The following is a 26,889-nucleotide window of genomic DNA, read 5'->3' on the forward strand; positions in this document are numbered from 1 at the left end:
CCTGGACACAGCACTCCAGGTGGGGTCTCACCAGGGCAGAGTAGAGGGGGAGAATCACCTCCCTCGACCTGCTGGCCACGCTTCTCTTGATGCAGCCCAGGATGCGGTTGGCCTTCTGGGCCGCAAGGGCGCATTGCCTGCTCATGTTAAGGTTCTCATCCACCAGCACTCCCAAGTCCTTCTCCTCAGGGCTGCTCTCAATCCATTCCCCGCCCAGCCGGTATTTGAGCCTAAATGGTACGGGGGCTGTGAGCTGTGGCTGCAGGAAGGAGATACGTTATCTCCACAGTCTTTTGCCAAGATAGGAGGATTCACTACTGGCCATTTTCAGCTCCTTTATGTCCTCTCCACACCAGTAAGATAAGAAGATCAGTCAAACTGAATCCTAAAAAAAGCAAAAGTCATTTACCATCAGTTCAAAAGAAATTCACCTTTTTGGCTTTTTTCCTACGAGATCTTTTTCTACCTGATCATTTTAGTAATAAAATAAGTATGAAAGCTGACATAAATCCTAACTCCAATACTGGTTTTATGTGCTAGGACACATCACTTGTATTTCATATGGACATGCAACTGTAAATGTGCATTCCAAGTGGTTAAATACTCACAGAGTTTTCCTTGCTGTGAAATGCTCTCAGTTTCAAAGCTTTTTGTGAGAAAAATCAAATCGTCAAAAACCAGGAGAAAATAGAGAAGGGAAAAGGAACCCAAGTGGAACTTTCTGTTACCAAGCCCTAATTTCATTCTAGCTGTGGCTTTAAACAGGAAACCTCTGTCCAGGCAAGATGTATCCCACAAATAAACAGTGTGGCAATGCAGAAATAAACGTAGTCTTCCTACTCCTGCTAGTAGGTAAGCAGTCTCCTCATTTGGCAAAGCAAAGATAACTGTTGATAATACAGACCAAAGATAATACAGACCATAAAACTATCCAGATAAGTTAGGTTAAAAAAAAAAATTGGTTTAAATAATTTGTTTTCTAATGAATTACCAGGTCAGCACTTTTGTATTTGCTTATTTTGTGTCTTTTTTTTTCTTTTAAGTTTTTACTATTATACAGGTATGTTGCTGAAAAACACTGGAATGTCAGTCACGTCCTATGAAATTATGAACATCATTTCTGATATGACCTAAGCTAAAAGCATCACTACACTGTGAAATCAGGTCAAAATTTTATACTCAATCCTTTTCATATTAAAGTTAATGGATAATTAGCACTGACTTGGAATAGAAGATTATGTAGTTCCCCTTTATGTTTTCTAATATCTCACAGATAGAATCTTATGTGGCCACAGTTATATATATATTTAAAAGGGAAAAAAAAAAACTTAGAGTCTTGAAAGAAATTCAGAAATATTTCTTTTTGCAATTACAAAGGTTTGGGGTTAGTCTCCGTACTTTACATAGCCCATGAGGTTGTATTTACTACTATAAAGTTTATCAACTTTTCCTCAAGAAGCAACTTAGAATCACTGCTCTAACACTTATTTTCTAAAGAGAAATATGTAACAATGTGTCTACAGAGAACAGAAAAAAAAAATAAAAGCCCTACCCAGACTCGGCTGCATACACAGCTCACCTCTGAACAAGGAAGAGGGTGAGGATGAACACCAGTTATCGGTCACAGTGCTTAATGTGGATAATGTGACACGATAAGGGTGATACATACACCCAAACAAAAGTTGAATCAAAGAAATTTACACGGCAGAGAGGATACTTCAACAATGCTAAATATCACTGATGGAAAATTACTGTTTTTCAGATGTTAACTATACCCTAGATCCCACAATTTAAGACAGCTTATGACAGATAATCAAGATCCTCCTGGAAAGGTTGATGGAGTCACTAGAAGCCTCTCCTGAAGCGTAGCCATCCAGAAGCTCAGACATATGGGCAGAAAGGTTTCCTAATTGTGCTAATAGTGAAAGAGAAACAAGAACAAAATGAAGAGGTTTTTTAATGTTTTTAACTACTTATTTTTTTAAGCTTAGATTCTGAATGGAAACAAAATATATTCATTTTAATTAGCATTTCAATGATCTTTCTTTCTTAATAGTTCACTTATTATAAAGTTACTTTTTTGATTGAATAGAATATTTATATAGACGTGTTGCTAATGTCACTAAGAAAAAAAAAAGAAAGTCGGGAAAATTCTGGCCAGTTAAGGCCAGTTAAGTTTGAAAAGTCAATTTTCTCTTTAAGACATCTCTTCTGCCTGCTATTTAATCCATACTGTTTTAAAGGAAAGAACATTTGGTATACAGTTTTTGCAACTATCACTCCATATAGATTCAATATAACTCCAAAACCTGCCTGTGGAAGCAGTACACAAAGTACTGCTTCACAAAGTACAAACTGATCACTTGATTAAAGGATATATTATTACAATATTGTAATTGTATTTGTAACAGAGGACAAAGAAATCCTTCTCTTCCCCCTGCTTCAGATATTTGCTGCAGAGAGCTTGGCAGGCTGATTCTTCCCAGCCTGGAACCAGGTGAATGTCCCAGGCTACCTTGACAGTCCCAGTTTGGCAGGTGGTGTACCACAAGGTGCTTCGGCATGGGGATGGGCTGTGCTCTCTTGGACTTGAGAGGTGAGGTGAGCTGAGCTGATCCATCCTCTGCCCCTCACATGTGCTGGTGCTAAGCAGTGGTCTGGTGACTGCCAGGAGCAAAGTTTGTTTCCTTTCCATTTAAAGGGCTGAGCTTGAAATGGAAGGTGCGTACTCTTAGCAATAACTTCTGGGTTTGTTTGCTAGTTCTGCTCTTGCCTTGCACAGAGTGCAGAATCTTGCTGCCAGAATTTATTTGCAGGTCTTTGGTGTATTATCTTAGCATGGAGGTCTTTTCCAGTTGTTGTGCCCCCAGGTTTAGTGAAATTATGATGTAATATGTGACTGTCACTGGGATATAGAAAATTCCGTTTTGACAAAGCTTTTCTTTCAAATTACTTAAAACCCAGCAATTTCAGAGTTGCACTAGTCTGTATGGGTTAAACAGAAGCCCTGCTCCCACTGCAGAAGTTTTTCTGCTCATTCACATTTCACACTGGATGTCTTTCCTTTGGAATAGAATATGTATCAATTATTTATCATTATATTCTTGCACAAAAAAAAAATGCCTGTAAGCATTATGAAAGAAATTATGAAGATGTACTCGCACTACATATATAGCTGACTCTCATATTAGCCAGAATAAAAATCACCAAGTGTTACATTGGACTCATCTGTATTCTGACCCATGAGGGTCTCAGGCTGATATTTATTAAAAATCATTCGTATTTAGAATTGTTTCTGTAGGTCAGCGTTAGATTCAGTGTTACAAATAATTACAAAACAATAGATTCAGTGTTTCTCTCTTACCTTTTCCTCTGTTTCTGTTTCAGTTCACTCTTGAGCTAATGACCAGGGATATACCTATGCTGCATAAAGAGCCAATTAAAGTCATCAATATCTCACAGAAATAAATACAGCAGGGTCTTTTGCCTTTTAGTCCATGTGAGTTGCTTAGGCAGCTAAAAACCTGGAACGATATATGGACAGTAAAGTTAAAGACATATAGGTATATTTAATTTTAAAGACATTGGATGCGACATCCAGAGAACGAAATAACAACAACAAAAATCCCTAAATAAAACAAGCTCGAAAAACTACCTATCACTGGCAATTTCAACAAAGAGAAAATGCCCCTGAACTGAACACAACTGAAGCTGCAAACATAAGAAAGGAAAAGTCAGACTCAGAGCAAATTCAACAATATTTTTTGTAATAACATTATAGAAATACAACTAATTTTTTTTTTTAGCAAGAGCTATTTTATGTGCCTTGCTGACTCATCAAGATTGTTCGCTCATTTCTTTACTGAGATAACGCAGAAGGAGAGTTATGCCCTGAGCTGAGCATCCCTCAAGCATTCATCATAGGAGCAGCAAAGCCTAGGGAGAAAGTTTGAGTTAATCTCTATAATATCCCATTTTTTAAATAATTGTTAATAAAGCTAAACCCTATGAAAGGAGCATATTGAGCTAGTTATTTTTCAGTATACCATAACAAGGTTATACTGTACTGCATTTTTCACAGCTAACATCTCTGGTTTACGTTATACTTTGATAAGAATACAAGTTAAGGAAATACAATTAGCAGATTCAGCAAACAAGAGTCTAGAACATACCCACTGTGAACTTAGGATATACTGAGATAACTAGGGAGTTACAGATATGTAAGTCCAAAGGTTATTCTTATCCTCTCTGTTATATACACACTATACATGTTGTCACTTATTTATTCCTCTGGCAGCTTTTTTTTCTACTCTGGCTGTTCTTTCCACAGTTCCTCTCTTACCTTTTCCTCTGTTTCTGTTTCAGTTCACTCTTGAGCTAATGTCCAGGGATATACCTATACTGCATAAACAGCCAAGCAGATTTTAAAAAATTAACTCCTTTAGTAGGATACCCAGCCCACCACAGCCCACTACTTGGCCAGTTATAATTCACTGAAGAAGCTGCTCGTCAGATCTTCACCATTTTGAAGTTAGCAAATGATGCTTATTTAAAACAGATGATGTCATAGCATTGAAGTCAGCTTTCCAATGTTTAGACAATTGAAACACCTGCCAAGAAACAGAATTGAATGACAGCTTAAAGCAGCAAGGGTAGAAAAACAGTAATAACTAACAGATCTTTTAATGCCTTTGATGGTGGTGCTTCAAAAACCATTTTAGTAGAGTCTTCCTCAGATCCATCCCCTCCAGTGTGTGAACTCTTTTTTTAATATGTAGCTTGGCTCTTATTACTGTTTTTTTAATGATAAAAAATAAAGTACTTGTTTATAGCAAACAAAATAGAGTAGATTTATGAATAATATTACTCCCATCACCACAATATTTGTTACTTTAAAGCAGAGAAGGACACATTCACATGATAAGTCTTTCTCAAGAAATGGCAGTGTGGCATAATTTTGTTATGTGATGGATGTAAAAAAATAAAAACAACTAGAAATACAATTGAGACCAATGATATATGTTCCACTGCATTAAGCCAAGTAACTGAAATTAATAGCGTACAAAGCTTACATTTGCTTAGCTTGGCCTATGTAAAGTGGGTACTTCATGTTATCAGCAATAAGAACAATCACTGGATTGAACCTGTAGACATTACACTTTCATAACTCACTTTTTGACCCTTGCATTTTATTTGGTTTTGTCAACCATTTTTATGAGATCAAATCACTTCTGTCAGTTACAAAGCTGGATTTTAATTAAAGCAGAAAATTTTTAAAGTTTGTATATTACTTTTCCTCATTTTCTGATACTTTATTGAGTTGAGTATACTATCTACGGGGTCAAGCCCACAGTTCTCTTTCAGAAGTGATCAACACTACCAGTGGCAGCAGGGTCAATGTATAAGGAGGTTCCTCTGCAAAAGCAATAAGAACTTAGACTAAATGCAAGCACTGTCATAAAGGTTACTTCCACTTCATTGGCAGCATTCTTTCCAGTGACAGGAAGAGGTATGTAGGTACGTAGAATATACATTTGCTTCATATTTTCTACCTGTCCCATATTAATTTTTTTCCTACAATTTTACTTTATCATTCCTGTAGAAAAGGAATGAAATTTTTATTGACAATAAGAACCTAGACTAGAAAAAAATGTCCATAGATTTTAAAAAAAAAAAAGCTTCAAATTATGGATTTAATTCTGTCCAGCTCTCACTAAGTTCTTATTCTAATCTCCATTCTGTCTTTGTCTAACCTATAAAATTAAAAGCCCTGCTTGGAGAAATGATGTATTTTTCTTTTCTTTTCAATCTCACATTTTTCTTTCATCTTTTCTAAGGTCACGATATATACAATTAGTCCTGACAGTTAGTTCCTTATTTTCTCAGTTGTCTCACACATGTCCACAAACATTTGTGAAGGAACCTGCTACAGAGTTAGTGAAATGCAAGACACATCGGCGTAACGGATCAGCTTTCTAAAGATCCCAGTGGGGCCAGAATTTAACCTAGAAAATAAAAATCTGAGGAATCCGGTCATTGAACTAGGTTCATTGAAAAAGGTTGGACAAAGAAACATTACACAACATTCAAACACCAGCTCTGGTGCTGAGTCTGTTTCCCCCACCTGGTAAACTGATAAATCATGAGACACATCATTTGGTTTTGGCCACAACTGAACATTCTGTAAGTCTTATCTGATTTTAGAGGGTTATAAAGGGATATATATACACACACATATATATATACACATACTTTAATAAAAACCTTTTGACAACTTTTCAAAAATCATCTTGACCTTGCCTATCTTTTTCCAAGTTAATCCAATTCCAGAACTCTCAGAATTCATTGCAAAGATCTGAAGTTTCATTGTTTTCCATTAAAATGTCCACAGCTGTAAGTAAGGCAATTTTGCAGTATTTCGACAGTATCCTTGTAAACACATAGTAATGGTGAAGGTTAGTCCATTTTCTTTGCAAGGTTATCGGCTTTTATCTTTATTTTGTCACCACCAGCATCTCTTTCCACATCTGCACATTCTTCTTTTCCTCATTTCTACCCAGCTTGCTACAACCTGCTTTCCCTGATGGAGAATGATACTACAAACTTGGTGAACAACCCATGCACTGGAAAGGTTATTCATATTCAAAACACAGGTTTTATTTTCCAGCTATTTTTGACCTACTGGTATTTTTTTTTTAAGGCATTTTCCTAAAACAAGGGTCTCCCCTAGCTGAAAACTTACGGTAGACTTGTCAGCCTCTAAGGAAGATTAAAAGTTTCACGTAAATAGTCCCTGTAACAAATGCAAAAGATGCATCTTATTGGGGAGAGAAGAGAGAGTTCACACAGTTTTCCAGGTAGACAGTGAGAGCGTACTAGACCTCATGGGAAAGACAGGTTACTTATGAACACCTTCCCAATGCTTTTGAACTGAAAGACAGCTCTCTTCTGCACACTAGCACCTCTGGTTTTGCTCTGAAGACGACGATGCTAAATAAGGTGTTTGCTTTTCAGTCTATTCTTAATCTTTCTGTTTAACTCTTACTCCTACAAAGATACAAAAATAACTTGAACTTTAAATATGGCTTAGGCACTTGGAGATTTATGTCAAATAACTTCACATTTTATTTGCCATATTTGAGGGGTTAACCCCCTCTATTTTTTAGCCTCATTGTGGATATCTAAACAGAAATTGTGTCTGTTTGTGAAGCCTTCTTAAAGTACTAATAAGACCTCAATATGGGGTACAAACCTTCTATTTTTAACAAATATTGCAGACTTTCTGTGTTCATGACAATGGTAGGACATAGGCAGAGGATGCCTATCTTCCACTGAACACATTTTCATTGAACAGGTCTCCATTGAACTGGTCTCCAAGAAGATGTGATATTTTCTCAGTGTACAATGGGCAATGTACAAGTAGATGAACATTGCCATTTAATAGTTTATTATAATGTTCTGTGGTTTGTAATATTAAGTCAAAATACAATTGTATTCTGACACATGCATAATTTTGGTAATAAGGGTTGTCTTAATTCAGACAAGTATTTTTATATATGTAAGTATAAATTCAGAATTAGCACCTTTTTTTTACTGTTTATGATTTGTCTTTCTTTTTAGTGGTAGTTATACCTCAGCAGCAGTAGATGGCTCTACTTGTACCAATTCTTAAGGTATGGCAGGCAGGCAATCAATACTGCCAACAGCAAAGAGAAAACAATATGATGCGCTAGACAGCTATGGAGCTTATATTCCAGTTACTTTCAATGGGACTTAGAAGCTTTCAAAAGTCTCATCAACCATCAATTCTTTTACTGATGGCTGTTCAGATTATTTTTTTCTTCTTGTGCCTAATCTCTAAGGTTTCATGACTGATGTTTAACTACTCAATGAGGTATAGGTAAAAATATCATTTACATAAATGAATACGTTATACACATATGCACAAAAATACAAAATATATCAGGTTTGCTTAATCATAGAATCATAGAATGGTTATGGTTGGAAGGGACCTTCAAAGGTCATCTAGTCCAACCCCCCTGCAAGGAGCAGGGACATCCCCCAGTAGATCAGGTTGCTCAGAGCCTCATCCAACCTGACCTTGAACGTTTCCAGAGATGGGGCTTCCACCACCTTTCTGGGCAACCTGTTCCAGTGTTCTACAACTCACATTGTAAAATTTTTTTTTCCTAATACCTAATCTAAATCTATCTCCCTCTATTTTAAAACCATTACTCCTCATTTTATTACAACAGGCCCTACTGAAGAGTTTCTCTCCATCTTTCCTGTAGGTTCCCTTTAGGTACTGGACAGCTGCTATGAGGTCTCCCTGGAGCCTTCTCTTCTCCAGGCTGAACAGCCCCAACTCTCTTGGCCTCTCTTCATAGGAGAGGTGCTCCAGCCCTCTGATCATCTTCACGGCCCTCCTCTGGACCCTCTCCAACTGGTCCATGTCCTTCTTATGTCGGGGGCTCCAGAGCTGGACACAGTACTCCAGGTGGGGTCTCACCAGGGCAGAGTAGAGGGGGAGAATCACTTCCCTTGACCTGCTGGCCATGCTCCTCTTGACAAAGGTCTTTTCCAACCTAAACAATTCTATGATTCTATGATTCTATGAAAGCCCAGGATGCAGTTGGCCTTCCGGGCCGCAAGGGCACATTGCCAGCTCATGTTGAGTTTCTTGTCCACCATCACTCTCAAGTCCCTCTCCTCGGGGCTTAATGACTTCCCTTAAAGAAATTGCAGGCTATTATATAAAAAATTCTCACCAACAGTAGCCTGCTTGCAGAAATCAGGCCCCTTCTTTAGTTGCACACAATTTCATTTTTTATCAGCTTGAAAGATTCAACAGCTTTATTGACATATGTGACAATGGAAGACTTTCGCTCTGTATGTAGGAAAAGCTGTAAGTTCTGAACTCACATCTAAATTCAGGCAGATATATAAATATTCTCTGTTGCAAAGAAAAAGGATGCATAAATAGTCAATAACAGATTTTTCAATAGATACATAGGTGTAGGTTTACCTCTGACTAGAACAGGTGATTCTTTTTTTTATTGAATAGAATGGAGTAAGGAACTAATCCATCACAGAGACAGAGAAGTTCTGATGCTTGCAACTATGTTTTCACTCTTAGAAATCATAAAGAAAGATTTATAATAGCTCCTAATGAAATATCTGTTGCAAAAATGATCCAGAAGAAGATACATTAGATGTGACAGAGATCAAATCATCTCCACATGCTCCCATTTTATTCAGTTGTTATTGATAGTGGGTTTCATAAGCATCACTCCTTCATCTGCTGTGGAAATATTCCTGCTTAGATCACTATATAAAAGATCAGAACTCAAAAATAGTAATGTCAAAATATTTGATATTTTAAAATAATAGAATAATATTTTTAAAATAATATTTTAAAAATTATAGTTAAGTAATCTCCTTTAATTAACATGTAGCTAATATAATCAGAGGTGGCTGGTGCTTTAGTTTGTATAAATGGTATTTGTGTTTTTCAGACCAAGACTTTACAGAAAAAAAAAATCCTCAGAAAATGATCAGAAAGATCCTTCAAAAGGACCATTTTCCACATAAGTTGCATCTATACAGGTTTGGTTCTTGTTAACACAGCCACATCACTCCAATATTTATTCCTTATATCAGCATGGATTTGAATTTAAAAATTCTTACTGATATATTCACTGAGCTGAGTTTCTTTCTTACGTTAGTCAGTCTTGTTTACAGTTATGTTAATCTTTTACTAGGGCTTAAAATTCAACATGATTTACAATGTACAAACTTCACTCTCAACTATCTCAATGGCTTTGATACAACTTCTGTCACTTCAGTTTGCTTGCGTATCGCCAGCATCCTGAAGGCAGGTGCAAGAAAAAAAAACTTGTTGAGCTGCGCCTTCTCCTTCCACTTTCCCCACTCTCCGTTCTGACGTGGACAGTACATGCTACGGGCAAGGCAGCAACTGAGGCAGCCTAAGGGAACCACGTTACATTAGGTCCTTCCAGCTGCGAGTGATTAACTCAGTCCATGATACTGAATCATTTCCCAGAACTGGGATGATTTTGAAGAAACTCCAATGGAATATACACACAAATTCCTAGCAGTCAGTAAGTGCCGGCTTCCTTTTATTTACTGCAAGCTGTTTTCATAGTTTTTTATATGCTTCTGATTTCTCACAACTTCTCTGTACAAATGTATTGGGGACTCCTTGGTTTTGAGATTTCAGGAAGATTGGTTTTTAGAGCTAAATCCTGTGAGCAACCAAACACTTTAAATTTGCATTGACTTCAGAATCCCTGGACTAGCTATTGATTGGGATTTGATTTTAATTTGGTTGTAATGTCAGGGCTTTCTCTCATACATGTAAACTTTCCACTCACAGAAGGCAGATGTTTTAAATACTAGCAGTTTTACTGTTAAGAAAATCTATGTTTTCCTACAGATCTTTACAGATACTTTTTATTTACTACTCTTTCAGAGTCAAAATATGTTCCTGTTGTCAAATGCATTGCACATAAATATGTATATAATAAATATAGGATACAGATCGATCTAGACATCCAGTTAAGCACAACTTAACTTTAGTAACTGCTGTAAATATCCCCTAGAGCCACGTAGTATGTCCTAAGTAAAAGGCTTGAACTTGCATTCTTGTATGAGTCAGCAGTATTGTTTCCTTACCTGCTAAAGTTACTTAACCAGTTTGACCAGGATCTAGTATCCTTCTGACTAAAGGCTTCACTACTCTATTGAGAGCAGTCCCTTGCCACAGCCAGCGGAATAAGTATTTCACCCTTTTTCCTAGGCGAAGCAGTAACAGTTCATGGAGCTGCCCTTCACAAACCTTGAAGTAGCTTTCATCTTGCTGGCTTTTGTCATTTTCTCCTTGTTTACCCTGGCTTCTATCTACAGTGACCCCCATGACAACAAAGAAGGTAATGATCTAAAATAAATATAGTACTTTACAGTTTTAACTAACTAAAATTCTAATTATTGGTTTTGCGATCAATCTTGGGGGTAGACTTACAGTACCTGACAGTAGCTTTGTGAATACCATACAAAGGGCAGAGAGCAATCAGTTAAGGCATCTCATAAGCATAGAAACTGCATTAAAATATGAAAGCAAGAACTTTTAAAGGCAGATCTGCCAACTTGGAAAGAGCTGTGCCACTCTGTCAAGAGCAGCCCTGCAGGTAGCCTCCCGGTGAGTAAGTGGCTGTTCTCTGTGGGGGAGGCTTTTCTCCTGGCAGCAGCTCTACTTTGTGGTCTGAGGAGTTATAAGACTGGCGTAACTGAGGATGTTCTTGTAATCAAGGTAAATGTTTGTTTTTCTTAGGCTGAGGCCAAGTCTTTGCTCCCTTTTAAAAGAGTGAAAATGCCATTAAAAGCTCAGAGGGTGTCTTTCTCCCATTCAAAAGGTTTTGAAATCTAGGGAAAAAAAAAAAAACAAACAACCCAATCCGATTCCCTGCTAGTTCTACAAAGGAGATTTAAGATAACCTTACACCATCAGTGGAGAATTCCCGTGTTACAGGCGTAGCGCTGCCGCAGTTGCCACCGGGCCACCTAATCCCTTGCTGGCAAAAGCCTCACTGGGGCCACTGGAGTGGAGAGGGAGCAGGGACCTCTGGCAGTCCCCACCAACAAGGCAGTTCCTCTCCTCTGCCCAGCCTCCCATGGGATCACCCTGGCCTTTCTGAGCTTCCTCAAACGGGAGAAGGGGGGAAGGAAAGGAGGGAGGGAGGAAGTGACCGAAATAATCTCCTGAGGCACGCAGCAATATCGCTGTTGGTTTCTGCCACATCTGACTGTAACCCATCCTGGGTTAACCTGATTTCTGTCTAAAAATAAATTCATTTTGTGGACATATTGCTGAGAACACTAATGGAGTGTTCTTAACATATGTCATCTTGTAAAACTTTAATAATTTGTGAAAGAGTAGTGATCAGTGTGAAAGCTAAATAAGCGTCACAGCGCTTGCTGCTTGCATGCCAATTACGTTTCTTTCTTGCTCTTCTGCTCCCTTGGTTTTTACATCATTTCTGCACAGAAGGGGAAACTGTTAGGAAACAATGCACATTTCTGCAGATAAAGTGTGGTTGCCATGAGAACTGACCTCATTCAGACAGCGTGGACACAAGCAGTTTTTCCTGTGAGAAGCCCATTGTACCAACGTGGCAAGAGCAGCAAATACTCACGCTCTAACGAGGACGGGGCAAGTATATGCTGATGTGCTAGAAAGCGTGCAGTCCCCATGGCAGCAAACAAATATCTGCAGAGAAATGTTGCACAGGCACAAACACGAAAGTGAGACACCATTTCACCTGTCTATAACTGAGATGTGTCTTAGAAGATTAAAAAGGGAAGTTAATGGAGTCATACTGATTTTAAACTTACACCTGCAAGTGTGCAAAGACAAGGTGAGGTCTTACCTTCCTTCTCCTCATCTTCCCCAGTAACGTACTACAGCAATGTACTGGGAGCAGCTCTGATGGTATCTCCTTAGTGTCAGAACTGCATGAGAGTTTTCCCCTTCTAGTGTTTTTTATCACCACAGTCACCCATTCAGTTTGCAAAGAGAAAGATGAATCTTCTACCGAGCACTATATGAGAATATGCGAACAGAGCTCCTAGGTGCCAAACGTCTCATAAACCTTGGTATTCTCGGCAGAGCCTCATGTTCCCTGGTGAAGATGATATTCAAAGTGCCTTGTGTGCAAGAGCCTTGGACAGGACTGCTGTGAGAACAAATCACACTTACTCTGCAGTGAAATAACCCCTGAATTCAGGTTATTTGAGGCCCTGTTAAAACAAATTCCCAATAATATGGCAACTGAGATGCTTGAAGAAGGGCACTGAACAAGTACGGGATAGAGTTACGTTGTTGCATTAAGGATGGGCACTACAGAAAAATGCAGAAGGGTCTCACTGGATATGTCACAAGGAAATTTCTATAGTCAAAGCATGTTCTGCACCTGTTTTGTTGTCAAAAGATTTCTATTTCCAAATCATAACCCTAAGGAACATGAAACTTAAGAAAATTAAACTTAAAATAAGGCATGCATCATTATCGTTATACTATGCATAATAGTAACTTCTGGAAGTACTACAAAAGCCTACAGAAAACCTAGATGCAAGACCAAGAATATACTCATTGCATCTGTTATAAGACTTTTTTTTTTCTGTCATTACATATTGTTCCTTACAAGTAGGATAGCATGCTAGCACAGCTAGCATTTGGCACAACCAGAGGTACAAGACACAGATTAGAGCAAAAGCTGACTAGAACGCAAACTGCTTGGAGATCTATAGTGGATGTGTCATTCTGACACTTTTCCAGCTGCCCTTTTAGAAGAGACTAAAACCACTGTCGCAAATTATATGGAACATAATTTTCATGTCCCAGTGCCACCGTTGCACTTCTATATAAACAATACAGTGGGGAAGCAGTCTTCTAGTTTCTTTTGATTCTTTCTTGCGTGTAGCAGGTAAGCTTTGGCTTTAATTCCTTTAGCTGTTTGACCTGTATCCCTCTCAGGAACCAAACCACAGCTCCTTGAAGCAAAGCATAATGTGCTTTGTAGAGTTCTGTTTGAAGAAATATAAAAGATTACAGATTTATTGTGGAAAGGCAAAAGAGAGCAAGGCATTAACAGATTGTGATGCATTTGCTGCCAAAGAGAGACAGTCATTAGAAGAGCACAGTTTCAAGCAGAGTTCATGCAATAAATCTCCCACTGGAGGGAGTTCTCTAGTCACCATGAGCTGTGCTGCTTGGAGAAGAATTATCTTGCAAAGACCAGAAACAACACATGAATTCCTGGAAGCCTTGCTCTCAGCAGTGTCTGTTAGAAATGAAATCTCAAGTCTGAAGATTAAAATGCCCATCTCGCCATTCACATCTCCACAGCGTGACAAGCTACTCCAAATACAGGTGCATGCAAGGGAGGGCTTCTATTTACTTAGCAGATTTTTGCCGCAGGAAAACTCGATTTCATATACACTAATTGAATTTCAGGAGAATAAATTTACTGTTTTGCTCCACTTAGGCAGCATAATCCAAATGGCAAAACAGTAAGGAGGACACTAGCAAGCAATACTCCTTCCCCCATAAAATTTGTTTCTCCTTATCTATAAATATACTTGGGGTTTTTTTTTCCAGAAAAAAAAAAAAAGAAAAAGAAAGATTGCCTATTTTAAGTTACTTTGTTAAGTTAAGATTGCCAATTTAAATTACTTGAATTGAAATTACTTAAATTCTTTAAGATCTATATTCTCTTACAGGCACCTCAATGCCTTCTCCCACCCCGCTCATACAAAGTCCATAACTCTGCCACTAATACAGAAATCTAGGGAAGGATTCTGTCTGTATTCATTAAAAGGGAGTTGTGGTATTTTTATGATAAAAATTGTATTTCAAAAAGCTCTAGTAAGGTAAATAAGGTAAATACCATCCTTCTGTGAAAGTCAAGATGACACACTGTGTTAAACACTGTATTCAAGTTTTCCAATTATTTGTTCCAGCCTGATTGTTCAGAATACGCTGAACTTGATGCCTAGCTACCTGTACAGGAGAGCTGGCAGCTGGGAGGTTTGTCGGTAAGAAATGTGAGTTACAAGAGCAGCTCTGAACTTCAGTGTCTCTCCAGTCCTAACGCTTAAGGTCTGCTTGGCTACATGAGGGACCGAGCCTCTGTGAGCAAGCAGACAGAAAAGCAGCAGCTCTTTTGCTACCATCCCCAGTCAACCGGGATTTAGGAAGTATGGATTAGCTTAAAGCCATTCTCAAACCTGCGAGGATTTCAATGAAAAGATGCCCTCTCCAGGAAGGTAGACAGTGATGGACCGCGAGGCAGGTTCTGATGGCTGCTGCCAGGAGTTTGCCGCCGCACAGAAGGGGTGCAAACAAGAACATGAAAGAGAGAACAAGCAAGAAGCAGTCTGACTTTATAGTCACACGAGAAAAACACCTCAGGCTGAGGAATTTTAAATCTGATCTCTGTGTTGGAGACTGCTTAAGTATCTTGAAATAAATAATCTGCTCTTAAAATAATACCTCAAGCACTTCTTACAATTTTTCGTTAGGAGAATTTTCTGGGAGGTAGCATGAACCATTAGCCTACACTTCTGAGGAAAGGCAAAGACAGGGGAATGCTACATCCCCTCGACATACACTAAACAAAGCAGTCTGTCAGGCAGAGCTGCATGGCAGGGCAAATCTTAAAATCAGAGTTGAGATCATCCAGTGTACATCTTAGGAGCCTTCTATACAGCCAGAGCTTAAATAAAATGCACTGGAAGCCAGGATGGCCACATAAGCTATGAATACAGCTGACTAAGAGAGCTATACGTTACGGAAGAAGACACAGAGATTCTGCCTAGCTCCCATGGGTGGTGACAAGAAACAAGATGCATTTTAATTTACTTTATCCTTTACATCATAAGCAATATCAGAGGGTACTGGAGTATGCCAGCAGGACACACCATTTCATCATGCATGCCTGACTAACAATCTCGGCTTGCTCACATGGGGTGCAGAGACTTAGGATGGGATTTGTATTTAAAAAAACCCAAAGAGGAACATGAGAATGAAACCAGACATTTTCAAGACTTATTTTTAACCTTGATACTTAAGAACAGTGACTATAAAAGTTGAGGTTGTCTGAGCTGATCACTTTGAAGATTCATCTATAAACCTCTGTAATGATTTGAGTACTCATGTGCTGGACAATAACTGCAAACAGTAAATGCACTTAAGAACTTTTTATTCTCCAAAATGTTTAGGATACTTTTAATATTTTTAATACACTGTATATTAGGAAATTTTAATATTTCCATTATTTCTCTAATGAGAATTCCTATTGATTACGAACAGCTGCTAAGCCTTGTAAGGCCATGGAGTCACACAGAATACTGCAAGCACATAAGTTTGCAGACAAAGACCTGCCTATTTCTCTTTCTTATAAAAACAAAGGCTCAAGCAAGCTCAGTGATTACATATTTACAAAGAACAAATTATTTCTAGAAAAATTACAACAGCCAAAATTTCCAAAATCCAATCAAAGGAATCAGCGAGTGTTGTACATCAGCTACTACTTTACAGAATGAAAAGAATAAGGGCCAAGTCATGAGCGCTGCAATAAATTTTAAATAGGAGCAACTTGAGAGCAGGAGCTAGAGACAAGGTTAGAGCAAGAGACTTGGTTTTGCACTTGTTCTTATTAGGGAAAACAAGAATATGTAAAGGTGTTACATGCTTTGGCACATAACAACAGTATTAGATCTGCAGAAGGAAACCTGGGGAACTAGTGTTTAACCTTTCTTTAGTCACTAAGGGACCTTTCTCACCATCTTGGTAACAACACTGAGTCACCTACATTCATTGGATAGTTTGGTATCTATTCCTTTCTGTGAGAAGGGGCAATCACACAATTCATATGCTTGACGCATTCTGCTCTCAAAGTAAATGTTTTCGAACTCTTAACCAGCACAATAGTCATGCTTAGAGAGTTTTTTTTTTTTTTTTTTTTGCTTCGCTCCATGGGGCAGCATAATTAATAATGTCAAAGACTGTGAGATTACACAGTTGCTTAATGATTTTTTTATCTCTGCTGCTCCACTATTCTCAGGCTGCTCTCAGGTCTTATTAAAGATTATGTCACTGCTTAGAATAATACAATTAGTAGTTTTTAGGCTTTGCTATGATCATGATCTTTATTTATTGACTATGTTCCTTCTGTATTTAGTGTTTGATTTTGCCCTCTATGAAAGGCCCTTAAAATACTGTAACTCCTAATAAGAGGCCAAAACTATACTTGTATTATTAAATATTCAGAGGTATCCTGCTTACTTAAATAGTGAGATGATAGTAAAATTTTGTTTAATTTGATAGAAAAGAATTTAGAGTTCTGGAATTTACATTTCTTGTTTTAAAATCAACTATAAATCTGAGCTCCTTAATACTCTGCTTGACAATGTAGCAATAAAATAGTTGTTTTTCAATAACTGCTTTAAACATGGCAATAATATCCTTACACAATTTATAATAGAAGTTATGCCACATTATAGACACCGAACACAGAAGTATTACTTGGGTTTTGCAACAGAATTTTTAATAATGTCTTCTAAAATTAATAAAATTACCTGAACATGTAAGACTCCTCAGTATATGGGATGTGTCCCTTTTACTGCTGGTAGTACTTAGAAATTAAGGTTACTGAAATTAGTAGGAAAAACTCACTCAGACTTCAGAATCAGAACCATTTTGAGAACTGACCACAGTCATGGCACATCTCATCTAAGAATATTATCAGAGCACCAAATGAGCGGTCCTGACACCCATGAGAGGAGCGAGGCACGTGCCAGCTTTCCCTTATTTCTTTCTTTACAATTGTCGTAGTTCAGCCCCGATCAGGACCAGACTACGCAGTCTCTCTCTCACTCCCCCCACCCTCCGAGAGAATAGGGGGAGATGATATAAGAAAAACGGCTCGAGGTTTGAGATAAGGACAGGCAGAAATCCTTAAAATTACCGTCACGGGCAAAACAGACTCGACTTGGGGAAAACTATTCATTTATTACTACAAACAGCAGGAGAATGAGACAGAGAACAAGATAACCTCCCCCCACCCCTCCCTCTTCCCAAGCTTAACATTATCTCTACCACCTTCCCCTCCCAAGCGGCACAGGGAGGAAGAGGGAATGGGGGTTGTGGTCAGTTCATCACATGTTGTTTCACGCCGCTGCTTCATGGTCGGGGGAAGAACTCCTCACATTCCTCCCCTGCTCCGTTGTGGGGTCCCACCCCTATGCCACAGTCCTTCGTGGAACTGCTCCGGCGTGGGTCATCTCTTCCACGGGTGCAGTCTCTCCAGAACAGCTGTCCCAGCGGGCCCTCCACGGGCCACAGCTGCCTTCAGGCATCCACCTCCCCCAGTACGGGGTCCTTCACGGGCTCCAAGTGGATCTCTGCTCCTCTGTGGACCTGCATGGGCTGCAGGGAGACAACCTGCTCCACCATGGTCATCACCACAGGCTGCAGGGGAATCTTGGCCAGGAGCTGCATTACTCCTCCCCCTCCTTCTGAACTGACCTTGGCATCTGCAGCCGTTCCTCACAACAGGCTGGTAGATGTCTCTCAGGATCTTTTTTACATCTTATTCACTTCTCATCTCCTCTCCACTTCTTGCAGCCGGGCTGGACCGAGTCGGGCCGAATCGGCTGCCTGGCGAGAGGCCAGAGGGTGAGGCCTGCAAGGCCCATGAGGCCTGCGCCTCCCCCTCTGCGCCTCTGCCCCCACTCAGCTTCTTCACATCTTCTCTCCTCTCTCTTTTTTTTTTTCTGTTTTCCCCTTCTTAAATATGTTATCGCAAAGGCGTTATCACGAGACATTCTGCTACCAATCGGCTCGGCCTTGGCCAGCAGCGGGTCCGCCCTAGGCCCGGCCAAGTCCACTGAAGAAAGGGGAGCGACTTCTAGCAGTTTCCTACAGAAGCTACCACCTTAGGCCCCCCCTCACTAAACAAAACCACGACAACAATTGAAAGTTACCTTGTTACTTTCCTTCTGATGCAGTTTAAAAAATGTCAGATTTTAGTTTTATAAATATTCCAAGTCGAGAGACAGATTTTGCTGGCCTGAATGTCTCTTTCACAAATCACTAATAAAACTAGATTTGATTCATGCTCAAAAAAACAACTTCTAATCCTAAAACCAAAATAGAAAATGTTTGTTTAAGACCAGTACTACACCTAAGGAAAGGTTAACTTTAAGGCAAGAAGAGGACATTCTCAAAATGTAAGTGCCCCAAGCATTCAAGTGTTTGAAGATAGTGAAAGTGTGAGACTATATTATAATTATGTTTCTAATTTCATTATGTTTCTAATTTCATTATTTAAAATAAAGCAATTAAAAATTATAGAGAATTAGCCTGGCTAATGTAGGAGGATTTTTATATTTAGTATTCTTCTCTGTATTATGTATATGTGCACATGTATATACTTAAGACTTGTGGAGGTTTAGGGGGTAAGTATACCTTGTAGCATAATTTGTAGATGTACTACTAAACTCAGATTGTCATTGCACAGTGGAAACATAGGGCCTTTTTACACTTTGTTTAAAAAAAAAGCTGAATGGGACCACCCCCAGTGCAGCTACTTAGTAACAGCAGAGCCTACACTAGATGGAACTATAGGAAATGCTGAAACACAACTATCTATATGGCAACCCAGGCATAGCCTTAGAGGTGAAAATTTGCAGGTAATTGCAGAATAATTAAATAAAATACTGTATTAAATTAGAAATAATTATAGTGATTACTTTGGCTGAATGGAATTTTTATGCAATTTTAGTTGCTAGGAGTGTGCAAGTAAAGGTATAGAGGCCAAAAGAGGAAGAGATGTATGAAGGTGATAAGAAAGAAGACTAGAAAAGTTTGAGGATCATACCTGAGGAAGGACTTGGTTCCCCTAACTGTTAGGCATCTGAACCCAGAGCTGAACATGTCAGTTGCTGTGCATAGGCTGGGCATGCTGAACAAAGAACTTCCTAAACATCTGAGAACATCCTAAATTCATGAGAGCAGCATGCTTTGAGGAAGACTCACTCTACACATTTCTGATTCTTTAACTCTTTCTCTAAAAGTTAATAAGTATTTGTTAATGGTCAGAGAGGATACTGGCAAGCCGATCCAGTATGTCCTGTACTGCATGCTGAGCAGTACTTAATTTCTAAGTACTGCATCGGGTCGAATGCAATGCTGCACATAGCAATGAGTCCCAAATCCCCCCATGGGCTGGTCTGCAGGACACATCAGGGCTTCACAGGAGGCACAACCTCCCTTCTTCGTGCAGGGCTCACGGCTCTCCCAGCAGTACAAAGCTGCCAGAGTAATACAAACAAACTAACTCCTCAGAAGATTCACTTGTGCGCCTTCCTCTGGGCATAAGCACAAACCACAGCAGAAGCCTATTGAATTTTAATTATTTTCTGCACACTTACAGCTTAGGTTATTATTTGGTGGTTAGCATTTTCTGTGGTGTAGTTATGCTGCCTTGAGGAAGGCACTGAAATGAAGTTTTCCACTTCCTACAGGAGTGGTCTTACCTGCTAAGTGATTGTAATTTGAGCAACGGCTGTGCTCCCAGTTCACTGGAGGACCTATACCAAATTGCTCGAGGATAGGGCAGAAAGGGTTGAAAGAGGCACACTACTAGGAAGGAGAATATTCACAGGGTAGAAAAGGAGAAAACAAGAATGGGTGCTTGGCTAATTGTAGAATTTGGCTGGCAGGAGGAAAACCTCGTAGCAACAAGTGCCTTTCCTCTCTGCCTCTAGTTCACTCAGTGTAAGCACCAAGGAGATGCTTCCATTCATAAACATCATCTGCCACTGCTCTGTTAAGTGCAGATTGAATTCAGGGTTTCAACTCAAAAAAGGCACAGTGAGCAGACCATGGAATGATTTGTGCTGATTAGAATGAAACGGAAGTACTCAAAGACAGCTATATCAAAATCAAATACAAAATTTAAGAGCTCTGGGTCACTAGGTGCAAGATAGTTTTCTTGTCTTGCTTTTTTTTTTTTCCCCCTGAGAAAACTTCTAGGGAAACCTAGCAGGCCTACAGTAAGTCTTCCCACACACAAAAACATTACCAGGGTGCTTTCATGTCACTCCTTTGCCTCCCAAAACATAGGCTGGAAAGTTTACTAACTCCTTTATGTGGCAAAACCCAGGGAAAGTAAGCCACTTTTGAAAAGCATGACAGGGGAGGATAGAAAAGGAAGAAAAAAAAAAAAACCAGCCCTGTGTTTTCAAACTGGTGATGTGGGAGTTAGAACTCAACATTAAGACTTTCCCAGGAATCTCTAAAGAATTGGTATATATTATTTTAGGACTCAACTCAATCCATGTTGGAGTCATAGGACTGCTTTTGATTGTTGGGTAACACTTGTGTGTTGGACAGCTTTCTTATTAAACTCAGAAGTACACAACGGTTTTCCTCTCCCTGGGAGGTAAATGTTGCAGATAAAGATATAGCAGAGTAAGTGCCAGAGAAGTTAAGGAGTCCTTCCCAGATTAAAAAACTAACAGTTTGGGTTGGAGGAAGGCGATAAATAAGATTACTCCACCAGCTCCTGTTCTCTGTTTACTAATGCTACTTTTCCCTTAGAAATATGATACACTTGTACCCCAGCTGTGTGTGGTGTCTAGAAAGGGCTTTTCGAGGAGTATGTTTTGCAAGTAGGATAGAGCCTTCCCAGTTCTCTGTGTGTAGGAGAATTCACATCTGAAAGAATTTAAGAAGAAAAGTGCTTGCCAATCTCAGGGATCTCTCCTGGCTCTATGCCCTAGGAAATTTTTAAGGCATTGCAAAGCTACCTGTATGAGCAAGTACTCAGACTCATTTTGTAGCTAGGAATACGTGAAATGTGAGTGTCTGAATTAGTTCACACTTCTGCTTGGCTCTCAAGGTCCTTTCTATTTCCCTGAACTCTCATTCTGCCTCTGACTCCACAGAACCCAGGCAGCTCTCATCAAGCCAGTACCTAACAGTACCTGAGAAACATAGAGGCAGCAGTAGAAGCATAGACAAGTGACTTTAGGTAGGCTTTTGCATGACCTGGCTGGAACCTTGGAAACATACCTCAAAATAATATTTGTGGTTTTTTAGTATCCCGCATTCTTCACTGTATAGCCTTGAATTCCATACATGTTTTGTTTGTAGCTGATGGAGTGGGAAGAAAGGGTGGGGGTAGATTTCTGTGAAAATGTCATAAATCTGTGCTCAAACTGGTGTATAACAGAGAAGAAAGGTTTTGGTGCATTGACTTTTTTAAAAAAAAAAAAAATCTCCCTACTAAATAAAACTGATACCTAGGGTTAAATACAAAAATAATTTCTAAAACATGTTTTTAAAGTGTCAGGTCTTTTAAATCAAAATGTTTCCTCATCACAATTGGATTTCATGCAACTTCCATTTAAATACAATGAGGAATCTACTAACACTTCTGTATTCCCTGTTCCATGGCAAAGGATGCTCCTAACTTCCATAAACATTCTCAATAAGTCTTTCCAAACTCAAGGAAGTTAACAGATTTTTAAAGAAAAAAAAAAAAAGAGAGAATAAAAAACCCAAAGACAACATTACCAAAACTTTCAAAATATTCAGAGACTGTTAATGGGATTTCCATAGAAGATAATCTAATGGGTCAGGAGAAAGAGGAAATACTAGCACTGAGTGAGGCGGAATTAAAAATACAAAGGCAAAATAGGGCAAAGTCAAGGTAAAAAGAAAATAGGTGCTTTTCAGTGACTTCTTCATATAAAAAAAAAAAAAAGATTTATAAAAATTTTAAACATGGTGAGGCAATTAATACCAAAGGCATTAGAAATTAATAGTGATGAGATAATCCCAAGCACTCCCCTTCTGTTCTACTTTTCTAGAACTCTGTGTCACCTCCCCCCTCTAGAAACAGTCAACATTGCCTCTTCCTCTATGCATGAACCTACACCCGTGTAACTTAAACACAGAGGTTTTGAAAACTTCTTTCACTGAGATGCAAGCTAACACCACTCGCCTTGCATGTGGGGCGAGTTAAGAACACTCATACAAACAGGTAGGATGGCTCATGTGTAACATGTCACGCTAATATAAATTGACCATGTTTGAAACATGCCTCAGTGAGACAAATGAGACTCATGAGCCCAAACAGAAAGAAAAATTTTAAAAAAAAAAGGTATATTACAAAGGCAAAGAACTGAGTCCAGTAACAGTTCAAGTAGAGGAAAAGATAATTAAAGAACAAGTTAGACAAATATTTTAAGTATTGGATAACTGTATTTTGGAAGGCTGTAAAAACAAATCTGCATATTTTAAAGGTAAGAAGACAAATGCCTAAGGACTTCAGGACCAGCCAATTCTGAAGAAAGTATGGAGGGGTGGATGGAGATGAGGGAATAACAAAAAAAAAAAAAAAAAAAAAGATTAAAAAAAAAAGAAACTAAAACTAGACTTCATAACATCTAAAGGCACCAGCATTCTTCTCAGGGAACATAATATTTTTCCTAGCTGCAAATTTATGCAACAGGTCAAATATATGTTGGCCTCATTTTCTTTGATGGCAGATTGTATACATCAGATATCAGAGCCTAAGTATGTTCAGTTTATGTAACGATTGTAGCTTTAAAACAACCAGTGGTGGTCCAAGAGAAAATAACTGGAAATGGAGTAACTCCCTAATGATTAATTTCAGGATTTGGATACTATCAAAGCAGAAACTGTATTCTATTTTATACAGCTAATAAAGGTCAAACATCTAAAAACACGGACTAGGGTGCATATGAAACTGTAACATGAAGGAAATCAGTAGAGCTTCCCAGAGGAAAAGAAAAGTGGAAGCCAAAGGAGTGAATTAATACCGGAGATTGAAGAAGTGAAAGCTTTGCATAAAAATGCTTTATGAGTATAGTTAAACACCTCTCACTTCTTCTGTTATTAAAGAATATTTAAAAGGCCCACAACAGGTTACAGTTAAGATATTGCAGTGTGAAAATAAAGCCAGTGAGCTCCTCACCTATAGACAAAATGCAGGGGAAAAAAGGCAATTTTCAGACAATTAAAAATACAAAAGTGTGGTGAGACTAAAGACCAGAGATGCTGTCAAATAATCCATCAGTTTTAATCTCTGTTTTATGTTCTCAGACACATGGATACTATGGAGAAAACTGCAGAATTACAGATTAATGGGCTTAAATGGCTAAATGGGGACCGGTTAAATCCTGACTTAGGATAAGTGATAGAAAGGTGAAGGTTGTAAAAGAATTACAGTAAGGCTAATATGCAGAGCCCAGAATGAAAGACTGAGTTGATAGTACATAGTAGCATCATTTTTTTTTTTTTTGAGAGAACAGGAAGATTCTTTTAATAAAAGTCACAATGCATGTTGAAACGTGGATAAGATAGGCTGTTTTGATTTTGTTGGGCATATTGTATCTTTTGGCATTATAACTAAAAGAATTAAATCACTGCTCATACAATAAACCTGAATAAACAGAATAATACTGTGCTAACATTAATGGGTCATATAGATAACTATATCCAACTGCATTTGTCAATTAGTAAAGTGACCTTTTTAACAAGATAACGGAAGTGGGAAGTAGGATACTCAGTTTATCTGTGATATTTCTTCCTATCCTACAACATGGGAAATATTTTAAAAGACACAAAAATGCCAACAGGATTTTGAGAAATCAGTATCAAACAATTCTATAGGAATATCTCATGACAGTGGCATTCTGAAGGAAAACAAATTCATTAACAAAAATGGAATACACTTGAAAAAAAAATTTGAAAAAAATAAGTACACTTATAGATATTTAATGTTGGTAATAACTTCTAGGAAGTTATCTATCTGCTATTAGTGGCAAAATGGCTGTATAAGAATTTTTTTCAAAACTTCAGGGTCTATATGTATAAACAATTTGATAGATTTAAAACCAGTAATATGAGAAGTGTTGCCACTATTTCACATGCTTGCAGTTTATTAATTATTTTCTTTAGGCACAGTATATCAGGGATATAAAATTAAAGGTATTTTAAATATTTATGACAACATTAACAGCTGAGAAAAGACAACCTTATGGAATCTTAGGCTTTGATTTTATAAACTCAGAAAATGTGTTCAAATTTACAGCTCCTATTTCTCTTGATTTAAGAAAATTCCCCTCTACCATCCATACTAATGAAATTAATGTTTAACAACATAGAACTATTTATTTACTTATTTTGAAAGAACAGTATTTACCACTACTTAAGCCACACTGAAAATCAATTAAATTGTAATCTTTTATAGTAACCAAAGATTATGCCTTCTGTTGCCATGACATGGGGTTTTAGTTAGGTTTTCAAATTATACTTGCCAAATAAATTCCAAGTTCTCAAATTTAAAAAAAAAAAAAAATTCTAGGAGGAAAAACAAGTAGTTCTATGCCCATATAAATATATTTACTGCTAAAAACAGAGCTGCTATTTGACATTGGCCTGAAAGCATTAATTCCTTTTCTTAGGACACCAAAAGATCATGACACAACTTCCAGTTACAAATGGCTTGAAATAAAGGGAGGAACATTCTTCACTTATTCCATATCTTTTCCACTCTCCATAGAGTTAATGTTCTGCTTTTGGCTCACAGTTAATTCTAATAAAGAAACAAGAACTTGGGAAACACACAGATGGCCACACACTATAAATTTTGTGGTTGTCTTACGTGGGTGGTATGTAAAAACATTGCTTCTTCACTCCCCCATATCAAGCCTGAAATCAGAAGGCATTTGGTGCTTCATAAGGCTTTTACATTTTCTATTTTTAATGTATGTAAGAATTTTCTGACCTCCAAAAATAAGTCTTGTCAAGTAGGAAAACTTTTATGTAACATAATCTGTCAAAATCTAAAATGCTTTTTGTTAATGATGGCTCTACTCTCTCCAGAGGAAAGCTCCACACAGGAAGAGTACAAGAAAAGGAGAAAATCCAACAAGAAAAAGACACATTCAAGTATGACTGAAGCAGTTTAGAATATCACCCGGGTCCAGTGCTGGACATACTTCTGAAAGAGGTAGCTCTGGAAGTCGGTCACCAGAAGACAGTGAGAAAAAGGATGTGAGAAAGGACAGACATGAACATCCATCAGATGGAATCCAGACGTGACAATTAGAGTTAATGAACCACGACTCATGAAGCTGCTTCAGCACCTTTTTACAACCCCACTTCATGGCCTTAATAAAAGTACCAGGGCTTATTTTACAGAGCACATCTGCTCTAAATTCCAGAAAGAGAAACTTTAAATTCAGAAGTTAGGTTTGGTTTCTTCCCCACTTTTCAGTCATGTATAAAGTGTATTTAACAGCAGTGTATTTACTTTTCTTTCTGTTCCGTCAACAGAACATCAGCATTTTTTTACAATGAGACTGTATTATTATAGTAGTTACTTAATTTACGTTAACATTAATTCAACGTAGAAGTTGACTGAAAAGTACCAGGCAAATATTTAAATTTTTGTAGTATAATGGCATCTATATTCAAGTACTCATTTTGATTTCAGATTTTTAGAAAGTTTTTAATATGCTTTACAAAAATTAGGTTGATTTGCTGATTCGGAAAGGTGCCTTGATCTTGCACATCGAAAAGTCTGTGGAATATGCAGTATTTCATCAGGACTTGTTGCCTTTCAAGGGAAGTGGCTCATAGAGCTTTGTATTATAAAATCTTTTGATGTCTTCATTAACAGGTGAAATAATAAAACACTTCATTTTAATCTAGCAATTTTTCTCAATGCAAAAAATAATCTCACACTCTATTAAATGGCTTGGTAAGAAAAAAACCCTGTAAACTGTCTCTCCCAGTATACACACTATAGTTAAGACAAGTTCATTTTTGTCTTTTTTTTTTTTTTAAAAAAAAACAACCTTCCAAAAGTTCATTAGATGTTACTGGTTTTGAGAACATGGTCAAACAAGTGAAATAAAATAAAATAGGAAGTTCTAAAATTAGCAAAATTTAAAAATTAGCAAAATATTTTCTTGTACAGGGAAAGGCCGAGTCTTTCACAGACATGTTGGCAGATACCTCTGTATGAAGATAAAATCACTTTTTACATTATTGCCCAGTCACAGTGAAACAAATTTTAATGATTTGTAGTTATAAAAGACATTTGAACATTAAAGGTATCGTACAATTCTTACCTAATTACTCATCTAACCATTAAGAGACAGGAAGCAGCCACGCACACACAGTAAAGAGGAAGACCTTTCACTAGTGACGTGCAGTTATATTTTACCAGATTAAAATTCTGTGCTTTTTTATTATTATTATCCACA

At 38.0% G+C, this 26,889-nt stretch overlaps 2 long non-coding RNA genes across 2 annotated transcripts; one reads left to right on the forward strand and one right to left on the reverse strand.

Moving 5' to 3' along the window:
• Positions 1-1,342: 1,342 nt before the first annotated feature.
• LOC147600957 (uncharacterized) lies at positions 1,343-3,519 on the reverse strand. Its single transcript, XR_015258513.1, has 2 exons — positions 3,365-3,519; positions 1,343-1,915 (listed from the first exon to the last, which is right to left on the reverse strand). It is a non-coding gene; the product is annotated as an uncharacterized LOC147600957 (long non-coding RNA).
• Positions 3,520-10,819: 7,300 nt separating this feature from the next.
• LOC147600958 (uncharacterized) lies at positions 10,820-26,331 on the forward strand. Its single transcript, XR_015258541.1, has 2 exons — positions 10,820-10,949; positions 25,502-26,331. It is a non-coding gene; the product is annotated as an uncharacterized LOC147600958 (long non-coding RNA).
• Positions 26,332-26,889: the final 558 nt, after the last annotated feature.

This window comes from Chlamydotis macqueenii, chromosome 4 (assembly GCF_036417535.1).
Source record: "Chlamydotis macqueenii isolate bChlMac1 chromosome 4, bChlMac1.mat, whole genome shotgun sequence".
In the NCBI taxonomy this organism is placed as follows: domain Eukaryota; kingdom Metazoa; phylum Chordata; class Aves; order Otidiformes; family Otididae; genus Chlamydotis; species Chlamydotis macqueenii.